Source organism: Phyllostomus hastatus, unplaced genomic scaffold, assembly GCF_019186645.2.
Source record: "Phyllostomus hastatus isolate PE091 unplaced genomic scaffold, TTU_PhHast_1.1 phas_scaffold_193, whole genome shotgun sequence".
NCBI lineage: Eukaryota > Metazoa > Chordata > Mammalia > Chiroptera > Phyllostomidae > Phyllostomus > Phyllostomus hastatus.
Genome location: NW_025334015.1, coordinates 10,061,186 through 10,073,654, shown reverse-complemented (window position 1 = coordinate 10,073,654; position 12,469 = coordinate 10,061,186). Strand labels below are relative to the sequence as shown.

The 12,469-nt window shown below is 39.1% G+C and overlaps 1 protein-coding gene across 2 annotated transcripts in view; it reads right to left on the bottom strand.

Annotated features, from left to right (window-relative positions):
• ARHGAP32 (Rho GTPase activating protein 32) overlaps nucleotides 1–12,469 on the bottom strand; it is a 264,019-nt gene that overhangs the window by 195,256 nt on the left and 56,294 nt on the right. The window contains exon 1 of one of the 2 annotated variants that reach the window (XM_045860147.1): nucleotides 3,270–3,337. The exons of the other annotated variant lie outside the window; for it this stretch is intronic. The gene's annotated coding sequence lies outside the window, so the exon portion shown is untranslated. Of the gene's footprint in view, nucleotides 1–3,269; nucleotides 3,338–12,469 lie in introns of those variants that run through there. 2 annotated transcript variants of the gene reach the window in all.

Genomic DNA, 12,469 nt, shown 5'->3' with positions numbered 1-12,469 from the left:
CTAACATTCTGGATTTGCTGATTATTTTCCAATAGTGTTCTACAGGTTCCTCTGTTTTATTTCCCTTACAGGCATTAATTTTTAAAAGCTATACTGAATGCTTTAGTTTGATGTTTTCTGCCTTATCTTCCAGCCATCTAAAAATGCAGAATGGTAAAAAAGATAGAAAATACAAAGAAGAAAGTACTCAAAGGGCCACGGATAATCTTGCAAGGACTTAACCAAGTAAAGAGTGGGGCAGCTATCCATCGTGGTGCGGATGACGAGGTTTCAGGTGTTGTCTGACTTCTAACCTACGGCTCTTGCACCCTCTGCTGCCACCTAGGACATTTCTCTGTCCTCCTCCCCAGTCTGCCGGGGACAAGAGCAATGCCTGTGTACATCCAAACAATCTATGAATGACACTAAGACTCCACCCAGTACGTTTGTCACTAATCATTTCCTATTATTTAAAAACAACAACAATAACATAAAAGCTGCATGAACTATGGAATATCCTTAAAGTAGAGGACAGAAACATTATAAATCAATCCTACTTGGGCAAGAAGACACTGCTATCCCAGAATAAATGATCCAACACATGAAAAAAGTTGAAATGCCAGCACATCCCATTCTAGTATACTAAACTTAGTTCACCAACTCCTAAACATGAGAATAAATGGTTGTAGGAATCAGGGGGTCAAAGACCTACCTGCAACAGGCCTCATATCTGAGAAAACACGGATTCATGATATAATGTAACACAGAGGGAGAAACATGAATAAACCTTCATGAACTTGGAAATCCAGCATGGTAGTACCAAGTGCCATAGATCTGCCAAGGAGAACCAGATGATCTTCTCCTCCCAACCCCAAGAAAATACTGTTACTATTTGATCAGTGCATCAGAATCTCCAAGTCAAAGAACAGTTGCAGCAGTAAAAGTTGCAACAAGTAGCAACTATGTCCACAAACTAGCAAGGAGTTTTTACATGAACAAATGGAAAAGACAATTCATCATGCACTGGTTTTTCTGCCAGCATCAACCAACAGCCACTAATAAAAACACTGCCTTAGAACAGTACAGCAGTTTACTAGTTTCAAAGCACTCTGATGTATTTCAAAGCAAATGACAATTGACAGAAATAAACCAAGGGTGGGAATTTTATATCTAAAATACAGATTTTAGGAAACTGAACTTTTAAGAGAAAAAAGCACTAAGAATTGAACTCATTATAATCTTTCAATAACTGCATAGCCCCATGTAAAAGAGCTTAATAATAAAAACAGGTGCAACATGTTCCAGGAAGTGAGCATACAAAGAGAAAGTGTGGTCACTCGCAGCATTGTTTTCCAAAGAAAAAAAAACTAAGGCTGTTTCTTTAACTGTGGCTTTAAAACAGATTCTCAATCCATTTTTCTGCCCCCAAAAGTTCAGGAATATGCACACACTCACTAGTAACAATGACTCATAACCTATTCAGAGAATTTTTTTATTAACAACAATTTGAAAAGCAAATTATCTTTGGAGGGTCAAGCTTGTTAAACATTCAAACCTTAAGGTGGAAATTATTCTAATTAGAATTTAATTTACCTGAAATCAGTAGCACACAAAAGAAGTTATTTTTACGGAGGGGTGGGGAGGAAGAATTGGATGAGATGAAGTCTCTGGTCAGCTAAGGACCATCTGAGAAAAAAAGAAGGCAAAAGTAAACTCTGTACGACTCCTTAAAAACTCACCAATGAAACAGACATAAATCATTGTCCAGAAGGTCTGGCTGATATCAGTAAAGGGGCCAGCACTGTTCCTCAAGACACTCTGTAAATGACACCAGGTGACACAATGATCGACTGCATGACCCCTGGTTGTGAATCAATATGGGGGCTGTTCCCAGACTGCTGTTGACATTTTTGTTAGACTATCACCCCTGAAATTAGGAATATTTGCCTAATTGAATATCCCATGCAGATGTCTGCTATAGTAAAGAATCCAGCCAGTAGCCCCTTACTGCTAAAATAAACGAGGGGCCAGAGAAATATGTGTCAGAGAACATAAAGAACTTAAAACAACCATTAGCGCCTACAGAAGTTTCAGAGATTCAAATAATTCTCACAGAAGAAGTCTTGAAGACTATCTATTCTGAAGTCAGTAAACTAAACCCCAGAAATTCAGGTTCCCTTTCTCTACCTCACAGTGCAAACAGCTCAACTGTGATACGGCACAGCTGTGCAAGAAGAGCCCAGTAATGTTACAGTTCACCAATGAAATGGCATGGCTGTGCAGCAGCACCGCTGCGGGCGGCCCCTCTTGGGTTACACAGCCCTGCTCCACTCTGCTCCATGCTGGGCTGGGCTGCTCAGCTCCACTCTGCCCTGCCCTGCTCTGCCTGCTCTTTTCAGCTCTGGTCCAGTGAGACATCTTTGGTGTTTCATCTTCGGTGTTTCAGCTCCAGCCAGAAAATATAATCTTTATTCTTAGGTGGAAAGGGGAAATGTACTCTCTGAGCCAGAGGGGAGCTGACTTATATAGACAGAAGTTCCCGTCACCTTGGTCCCTGACTGATTTGGCCTCCTGCCTAGGAGGACTCCAAATCCTTACAGTTTGATTGGTCTAAAGGACACTCTACTCAACTGTCAGACTACAACTACTCTGAGTGGTTGATGAAGATGCTGCTGGGGATACCACTGCACAGCTCCAATTGCACAGGAAAAGCCTCAGTCCTACTAGTCGAAATGGGATTTCAGGAACTCCTCTACGAGGGCTAACTCACAGGGCAGGAACGCAGTGCAGACAGGCAGTTCAGTGCAGCAAGCAGGCAGCTTAGCTCAGGCTCTTCCCTCAATTGCAACTGGCGTGAGAGGCCCCAGGTAGAACTGGCTGCGAGGTTCTGTTTTTTCATAGACCTACTAGGTTTCCAGAGACCAGATCCCAGAATCTGCATCAGAGGTTCTTCAGTTACTTTTACTCATCCAGCAGCCCAGCTGTTTAATAGTCAGGTATTTACATAAGAAAAGCAAGCACAAAAACTAAGCCCCCCCCAAATGACATGCTTTACTTTCTGAAATAATAATTCAAGCAAAAGAAATAGCATTCCTAAATGAACTGTGCTAAAATTGTGTAAATAGCCATTTTTTAAGCCTATAGCTCAGAACTGATCAATTCAAATACGGAAGGGTTGTTCATTGGCTGTAATGTGGTTAATACAAGACCCAAACGAAAGAAAATAGTAACATTACTAACAACCATAACCTCTACCTAGCTGCCTGACGGTGTACAAATAAGATGCTCACTGTGGGAAGTGGAAGCAAAACCGTGATGTCTGTAACACACACACATGTGAGAAGTTCCAGCTTCACAGCATAGAGATCTGGCGATCTGAAAGAAGGAAAATCACCATCTTACTTTAACTTTCATTTTGGACTTCTTGGGTCGATGGGGGCAAGTTATTCTCATGAAGGCTATACCAGCATCATTTACACTACTGCAAACCATACTGCTTGATTTACCTCAACATAAGGTACACTTATTTCTCCACGAATGTTTCTTATTTTAAATGCTTATATGACTCTATCACAGTTGGTAGAATGTCATAGCTACCACAGTACATAACATAGTACGCTACAACTGTAAGCATTCTTGCTGGCAATTAGGTCTGCTTATACAAAACATCCCAGAAAACTTCACAGCATTTCATGTATTTATATACGTGTACTTAAAGAGCATGCACTTCAGATATTTGTGGTCCAGAATACTTATAAGAAGCCAAAAAGGTTTTAATTTGGAGGCTAAACAGTTGCTCATTCTACATATAAAGAACAAACCTTATCTGGGCTACCAAATGATTAATTTGGATCTCAAGTTATATTTTCATCTGAACTTTACCCAGCTGTTCCCAAAAATATATAATGTCTTACTTTTACTCACTAAATCCCACCAAAAGTTTTATTTCATAATAACACATTTCAAATAAAATATGCTTAAAGAATCTGAGTTTTTATTTGTGTAAGCAGCAAGTGTTTTGACTCACTTGACAGTTTTGCAGCTTGAAAATTTAAATGATACAAATTGTATGTAGGGTAATGAAGAATTGTCCCCCAGGGCACCAGCATGTAGTAGCTATGCTCAAGGAAATTCACACTTCATTGAAAATGAACAAAATCACTGCTTCAGCTAAACCAGAAAAATACCGCAGGAGGTATTTTATCTGATACAAAGGATGTGGTTTACCACTTATAGCACCTAACTTTTAATCTTCCATTTGTCAGAATTACTTGCCAAAGGCAAATGACTGCATGCAATAATGTACTAAAATTTCCTGCAACTGGCAATAGGTGCTGTAACTGCAAAGGAGAAAAGCGACCGATGCAAGAGTCGAAGATGTCATCATAGCATCCTTGGAACCCTTACTAAACAATATACTGCAAGATGTGTCAGAAATAGTGCCTGTCCTGGCTGGTGTGGCTCAGTGGATTGAGCACGGGTCTGCAAACCAAAGGGTTGCTGGTTTGATTCACAGTCAAGGCACATGCCTGGCTTGCAGGTCAGGTCCTCAGTAGGGGGCGCATCAGAGGCAGCCACATATTGATGTTTCTCTCTCTCTTTCTCTTTCCCTTGCCCTCTAAAAATAAATGAGTAAAATCTTTTTTTTTAAAGTGTGCTTTATCTCACTTGCATCAAATGAATTCTGCATTATTGAAACACAAATATTAGACTAAAACTCCTGATAGTGTGACAGGTTCCCTTACCTTGAATTAAATTTTATGTTGCAACCCTAGCGGGTGTGGTTCAGTTTTTTGGGCACTGGCCCTCAAAGCGGAAGGCTGCGGGTCTGACCCCTGGTCAGGCCACATGCCTGGGTTATGGGTTCAGTCCCCAGTCCAGGTGTGTAAACTGATCGACGTTTCTCTCTCACATGGATGTTTCTCTCCCTCTCTTTCCCTCTCTAATCTTTTAAAACAATTATGTTGCAGATAATATATATATGTAATTTTTAATCTTTATCTGATGATGTGAGTGAGAAACATCAATCAGTTGCCTCCATATGCACCTCAGATGGGGACTGAACCTGCAACCTAGGTGTGTGCCTTGACCAGCGATTGAACCTGCAACCTTTTGGTGTTCAGGATGACACTGTAACCAACTGAGCCGCCTGGCCAGGGCTGCAGACTTTTTTTTTGAGAGTGCAACATTTTCACAACACTACATGAGCCATTTAAGAAGATTTATTTCAAATATATGCAGTGCTCTCTGAGGTCCAAAATGATTAATCTTACATGAAGGAACCATAGGCATGATAAACTGAGGCATTAAACGAGGGTAGAAAGAATTAGGGAATATACTCTACTTTTATGGGGGGGAGGTGGGCATATGATTTAAATGATTTTAAATAAAAAGTATTAAATTCTTGAAGATAAGAACAATGTCTCATATTTACCTTATCTTGTCCATTCTTGTTCCTCAAGAAACAATTTTTATAAGAGAACTATAATAGCACTCCTCCCAAAAATCCATAACCCCTGCCTAGCCATGAAAAAGAAAAGTCAAACTCAGGCTGAGAGACATTCTAAAAAATAGCCTACCAATATTAGTCAAAACTGTGGAGGTCTTCAAAATGATGGGAAGTCTGAGAAATTGTCACAACCAAGTCCAAGGAGAATTAACAAACAAAGGGAACATGATATCCCAGAACAGAAAAAGAACATTAGGTAGAAACTAAAGATTCAAATAAAGTGTAAACCTTAGATAAAATTTATGTATCAGTATTGGTTCATTACATATAACAAATGTACCATACTAATGTAAGATGTTAAAAGGAGAAATTGGATACAGGGTAAAGGGAAACTCTCTGTACTATCCTGAATTCTACTACTAAAAGTGATTTAAAGTGCAACTCAAACTGGATTAAACATAAAAGAAATGTATTGGCTCATATAACTGAAAACACCTAAGGGCTGGTATGTCTCGCTTTAAGCAGAGATGCAGAGGGTTCAAATGGCTTCGGAAAGGTGTCTCTCCATTTATTAGCTTTACTCTGCTCTCCAGATATTAGATCTAGTCTTAGCTTTCATGCAGTTTTGCTATATTTGTTTAAAAAATGAAAACTTGTTCCAAAGTGACTGATATATTAAGGAACAATTTGAATGCTGTATGAATTTTGCATTTGCTTATACGTGATTTCATCTGATGGAAGCACTGGGTCAGAAGTCAGCAAACTTTTCTGTAAAGGACCAGATAGTAAATATTTTATGGTCTCTGTCACAATTACTGAATGATGCCTTTGTGGCAGTAATAGCCAGAGCAACAGTAAATAAGTAGGTAGGGATATTTTCCAATAAAACTTTATTTAACCCAATACAAGCAGGTCCTTGGCTTGTCAATCAGGTACTAAGTGAATGCAGAAAAGCGCCCCCAGCCACACCAAGCCATGTAGGAACACCAAGAATGCACAAGGACAATGAGCCACAGCCATCCACATGTGGAAGGAGACTTTCCATTCGATTTCTAATCAGCTTCCTTCCATCACTTTGCAACTCACAAGCTGTAGCCCTTGTAACCACAAGGTGGCCACAGTCCCCCACCATCTCTTCTTATAGGCCCAGGAGACTCAGTTTAATTGGGAAAGCTTAGATTTCTTACCAACTTCTGAAATAACCATTGCATCCAAAAGACGTGTACTGTGCTGACTGGTCTGGAGATCCTTGCAACAGGAAGACGGAGTCCCTACCTGGTCCCTAAGGAACCAAGACTGGGATGGAAAAGGACTTCCAAACAAAGGTCAAGGGAGAGACAGAGGAAGAGAGAGAGGCAGAGGGAAAAGGAGGGAGAAAGAGAGGGAAACAATTATCTACAACGTCTACATACAGCAGTGGCAGAGTGGCATCGCTACAGGTGTGATTATGCAAACTCGACAATACCTATTCAGTATTGGCTATGATTAGAAGTAGTTTAAAGACATGAATTTTCAATATAAAAGGGCTTCTAAAAAATCTAACTCAGTGTATTTCACCTGGTACTCAACTGAAAAAAAAACCAGCAGCAAATCTGTTTCATTGCTGGGAAAAAATATGCAGAATTCAGTGAAGACAGCATGTTTTTATTCTATTCTTTATAGAAAATTTAAAGGGTTATCAAGGATACTTTTGACTAGGCACTACTTTTACCTTGCCCAGTTACTTCAGAACTAACCCATGGAGTAAGAAACAAACACAGAAACAAACACAGAGAGGCTGCCAAAATAAGGAGACAAAGAAACGTGGCCCAAATGAAAGAACAGATCAAAACCCCAGAAAAAGAGCTAAACCAAATGGAGATAAGCAATCCATGAGATACAGAGTTCAAAACACTGGTTATGGATGCTCAAGGAACTTAGTGAGGACCTCAGCAACATTAAAAAGATCCAGTCAGAAATGAAGGATACACTAATTGAAATAAAGAACAATTTACAGGGAAACAACAGTACAGTGGATGAAGCTGAGAATCAAATCAATGATTTGCAGCATAAGGAAGCAAAAAACCACCAATCAGAACAACAAGAAGAAAAAAGAACACAAAAAAACAAGGATAGTGTAAGCAGTCTTTGGGACACCTTCAAGCATTCCAACACTGGCATCATAGGGGTTCCTGAAGGTGAAGAGAAAGAGTAAGAAATAGGAAAATATTTGAAAAAATAATGAAAGAAAACTTCCCTAATTTGGTGAAGGAAATAGACATGTTAGTCTGGGAAGCAGATTCCCAAACAGAATGGATGCAAAGAGCCCACTCCAAGACACATTATAATTAAAATGCCAAAGGTTAAAGATAAAGAGAGAATCCTAAAAGCAGCAAAAGAAAAGCAATTAGTTACCTACAGGGGAGTTCCATAAGACTCTCAGCTGATTTCTCAAAAGAAACTTTGTAGGCTAGAGGGATTGGCAAGAAATATTCGAAGTCATCAAAAGCAGGGACTTTCAGCCAAGATTGCTCTACCCAGCAAAGATATCATTTAGAATCAAAGGGAAGATAAAGAGCTTCCCAGACAAGAAAAAACTAAAGGAATTCATCATCACCAAATCATTATTATATGAAATGCTAAACGTGCTTATTTAAGAAAAAGAAGATCAAAATTATGAACAATAAAATGGCAATAAATTCATATCCATCACCCTTGAATCTAAAAAACAAACTAAGCAAACAAGAAGGACAGAGACAAAGTCATGGATATTGGGAGCATTGTGATGGTTGCCAGATGGGAGGGAGTTGTGTGAGAATGGGTGAAGAGGTGAGGGGATTAAGTACAAATATGTAGTTACAGTTAGCCAAGGGGATATAAAGTACTGTACAGGAAATGGAGTAGCCAAAGAATGTGTACGCATGACCCATGGACATGAACAATGGTGTGGAGACTGCCTAAGGAAGGGGGTAATGGAGTTGGAGGGAGGAAAGGATGAAAAATCAAGACAACTGTAATAGCATAATCAATAAAATATAATTAAAAAAACAAAGTATTGGTAATTAAGACACCATTCACATGTAACAGGTATTTGGAAGGAATATTACTTTAATTTTCCTTAAATCATACTTATAGTAACTTAATCCATACATTAAGTTTAAGAAAAGTTTTTCTAATTAGACTTTGTACTACTGGCTTAAATATCCAACATTTTGCATTATTTAAAATCTAATTAATATTTTTTCTATACTGTATTACGATAAACTCGAGCCCACCGTGACTGCCCACAGAGCAACCCCAGTGAGTGCGGCACTAACTACCGACTGAGGACTGGAGGTCTGCAGAGACAGCAAGGGCACAAAAGGTAGCAAGTGCAGTGGACAGGCAGTCGGCAGGTTTGGGCCACTGGAAATGAATCATATCTGAATCCCCTAAAATGTCAGTGTTTTTTTAAATTAAGTTACTTAAAGATTTTAATTTGTATCACATTGACTAGAACAGACAGTCAGCATGGTAAGAGATATGTATGCGTAATATTAATGTGGCCAAATAACAAGCAACGAAAATATTTTTAGCTGCAAAATGAAATATCAGGCTAGCTGCTAATAAAGAATCAGAACATCAGGTGGCAGTCTTGTGAAAGAAATAATTACTGTAATATGGCTGAGAGCACGAACCTAAAGTTTAACATTATACTGCTTGGCCAATCCAGATTATTTTATAAAACATATTTAAAAAGGCATTATTTTTTTCCAAACCTACAATCCATATCCTTAAGGAAATGCTTCAGATGTTATTAAAAAATACAATTGCTTTGGGACCTGGATAAAAAAGTGTGCACTCTCCTTAACCTCTCCTATTTGAATGTACAGTGAAAATCCAAGTAAAATATGTAATAAGTGATGCAACCGTCTGCATTCCATAACATAATTACTGGTTTGTTCTATTTACTGTGTTTTCGACTTGTTTTCAAAACATCTTCAGTAAAAGCATTTTTCTAGAAATGACAGTAAAATAAACAACTGTTTAATTTCGGCATTTTTGTCCTCTGCAAGCTAAATTTGAGATGTCAAATTAAACGAGAAAATACTTTTAAAATAACATTTCACAAGTGTATGTCTGAAACTAAAGCTTTTTTTAAAGTAAGATTAGACAAACTATCTTTAAACTAAACTATTTCAAAAGAAAATGTATCAAATACTGCATTTCAAATCAACTCAATGATTGGTTAACTTGTAAAATATAAGAATGTAATGAATAGAACCTAAAAACATAGTAATTAATACTATAAAATAATTTTTCATAGTTATACAGCACATAAATATTTTATGGTTCTTGTGCAAATATTTACTCTGTTGTGTTGATGTTGTTTTATATTAAGAAATTCTCCCCTATTTTTGAGAGCTATTAAATAGGTAGCTAAGAATTATGTTTTCTGGTTACAGATAAAACCTCAGTAGAAGAGCACTTTTCTGTTAAATTAAATACACTAACAAGCAAGCAGCTCAGAGTAAATCTAAATTAACTGGAATATTATTTCCACTGGCAAATATAAACATATTTTACTATCAGCAAACCAAATATATGTACCATATTTTTAGGACTATAAGACACACTGGATCATAAGACACACCTAGGTTTTAGAGGAGAAAAATAGGGGAAAAAATTTTGAAGCAAAAATGTGGTAAAATATTTAATAACCTGTGACCCCGCTCCACCACCGCCCCCCCCCCCACCCCGCACACACACAGTGAGCCAGGTAAGCTATATTTGGACTATAAGACACATGCCCATTTTCCTCCCAAATTTGGGGGATATGTCTTATAGTCTGAAAAATATGGTAACTTTACATTTTAAAAACCTAGAAATGTCCTGTTTTTGGTAATGGTGAAATAGTTTGTATTTTTTCATCAAGTTATATATATTCAAGAAGTTAAGAACCATCAATTATGGACAAAGTATAAGATGAGTTTGGCCCAGAGACAACTCTGGAGGGTCATCCCACTTCAGAACTCCCTACAGCTTAGCCCTTTCTTAAGATTTCATCACAGTGCAACCTTTTCTACCCATTTCTTTCTTCCCTTCCTTTTTCTTCCCCTCTCTTCTGCAGGTGTTGATACCAATAATATCCTAATAAACTTTCTTCACATGAATCTCTCTGTCCCACTGAGTCTACACTAGCAACAAAAAGCCACCAGCCAAACCATTGGGGATTCAACCATTTAAAACACAACCACACTCATGGGTGAGATCCACATTGCTAAGCTTTTCCTCTGTGAGGACAACTCGCATAGTATAGCAGAGCCAGGAGTTCAAGCAGAAAGCCAGTCTTACATTGTGGAAGTGTCAAATGACAGTTCACAGTCACCAAAGTGGGTGTAAATATGAGGGCAGAAATCCCAGAAAAAGGAGGGCTATGGGGAAACCTGTACCCTAAAATAAGCTCACTTCAAATCCCCTAACTCATGTGCACAAAAGGCTCCTAGGTGCTCAGTGAAAACAAAGCTGAAAGGATGAAAAAGCCTGAGCAGGTATCTCAGCTTCTGCCCACCACCAGGGAAACAGAATGTTCTGTTTGAGCCAAGCCAATTGAAACTGCTGGGCAAACAGCTCAGACTTTACACTGCTTACCTTAAAAGTAAAGACTACGTCCCAGGATTAAGGAGTCTCCTTGGTCTAGACCAAAACCAACTCACCCTGACATAGTATAAAACCAAGGTACCAAATGTTCAATGGGATCAACCAATAATTTAACTACTAGAAGCAAAATTAACAAGGGTAACAGAAGATAAGTTCTCTATAATGAATCATCCATAATAAGTGGAATACAACAAAAAATTACTAGGCCATAATAAAGAGAAAAAGCTGACAATGGAAATAAATCATGCAATGACCCAGATATTGCAATTAGCAGGTAGTTTATATATAGACTAAACACTCTAATTAAAATACAGATATTGCCAAACTGGATAAAAAAAGTGTGGACCCTGAAAAAGAAGATGAAGATACCTACTAAGTGTTCCTGATAGCTAACTGGGGTCAAATTTAAAGAGGGGGAGGGGAGGGGGAGGGGAGGGGGAGGGGAGGGGGGAGGAGGGGAGGGGAGGGGGGAGGAGGGGAGGGGAGGGGAAAGAACCCTGCAGAGCCTAGCAGCCATTTCTATACAGGGCCTCTCATGCAAATTCCACTTCAGACAGAGGCCTGCACTAAGCTGCCTGCCTGCTCCGTGTTCCTGACATCTGAGCCAGACCTTATAAAGGAGTTCATGGAATTGCATTTCAACCAACAGGACTGAGGCTTCCCTGTACAACTGGAGTTGTGCAGCCATACTCCTATCAGCATCTTTACAAACCAGAGTGGCTCCATTCTGACTAATCAGGACAGTGCCTTTTGACCAATCAAACTACGAGAATTTGAAGTACTTATTTGCATGAGGACAGCCCATCAGGGACCAGGGGGCAGGGATTTCTGTCTAACCCTAACCCCCGGGGCTCAGAGAGCCCACTTTCCCTTTCCTGCACCAACTGACGACTGTGTTTCCCCAGGTGGAACTAAAACACTGAAGATGAAACACCGAAAATGACTCATCAAACCAGAGTAGAGAAAAGCAGGGCACAGCAGAGCAATGCGGAGCAGAACAGAGCTGTCCACTGATGAACACTTAGGTTGCTTCCATATCTTGGCTATTGTAAATAATGCTGCAATAAACATATGGGTATACGAGGTCTGTCCAGAAGGTATCCAGCCATGTAATAACAAAAATAGAGACATTTATTGAAGATACAAGATTCAAGAAACACTGGATATGGAACAATGATACTTCTGTTGCCTTCAAAAAAGTGACGACCTCACAGTTCTCCCAATCTCCATCAGCTGCCCCGTCGTATTTTCCTGAATCTCATCAATGATCTGAAATCTCTTCCCTTTCAAAGGTGATTTTAGTTTTGGGAAAAGCCAGAAGTCACAGGGTGCCAAATCTGGAGTGTAGAGGGGCTGAGTCACCTGGGTGATTTGCTGTTTCACCAAAAAACTCTGCACAAGACATGATGCATCAGCAGGCAC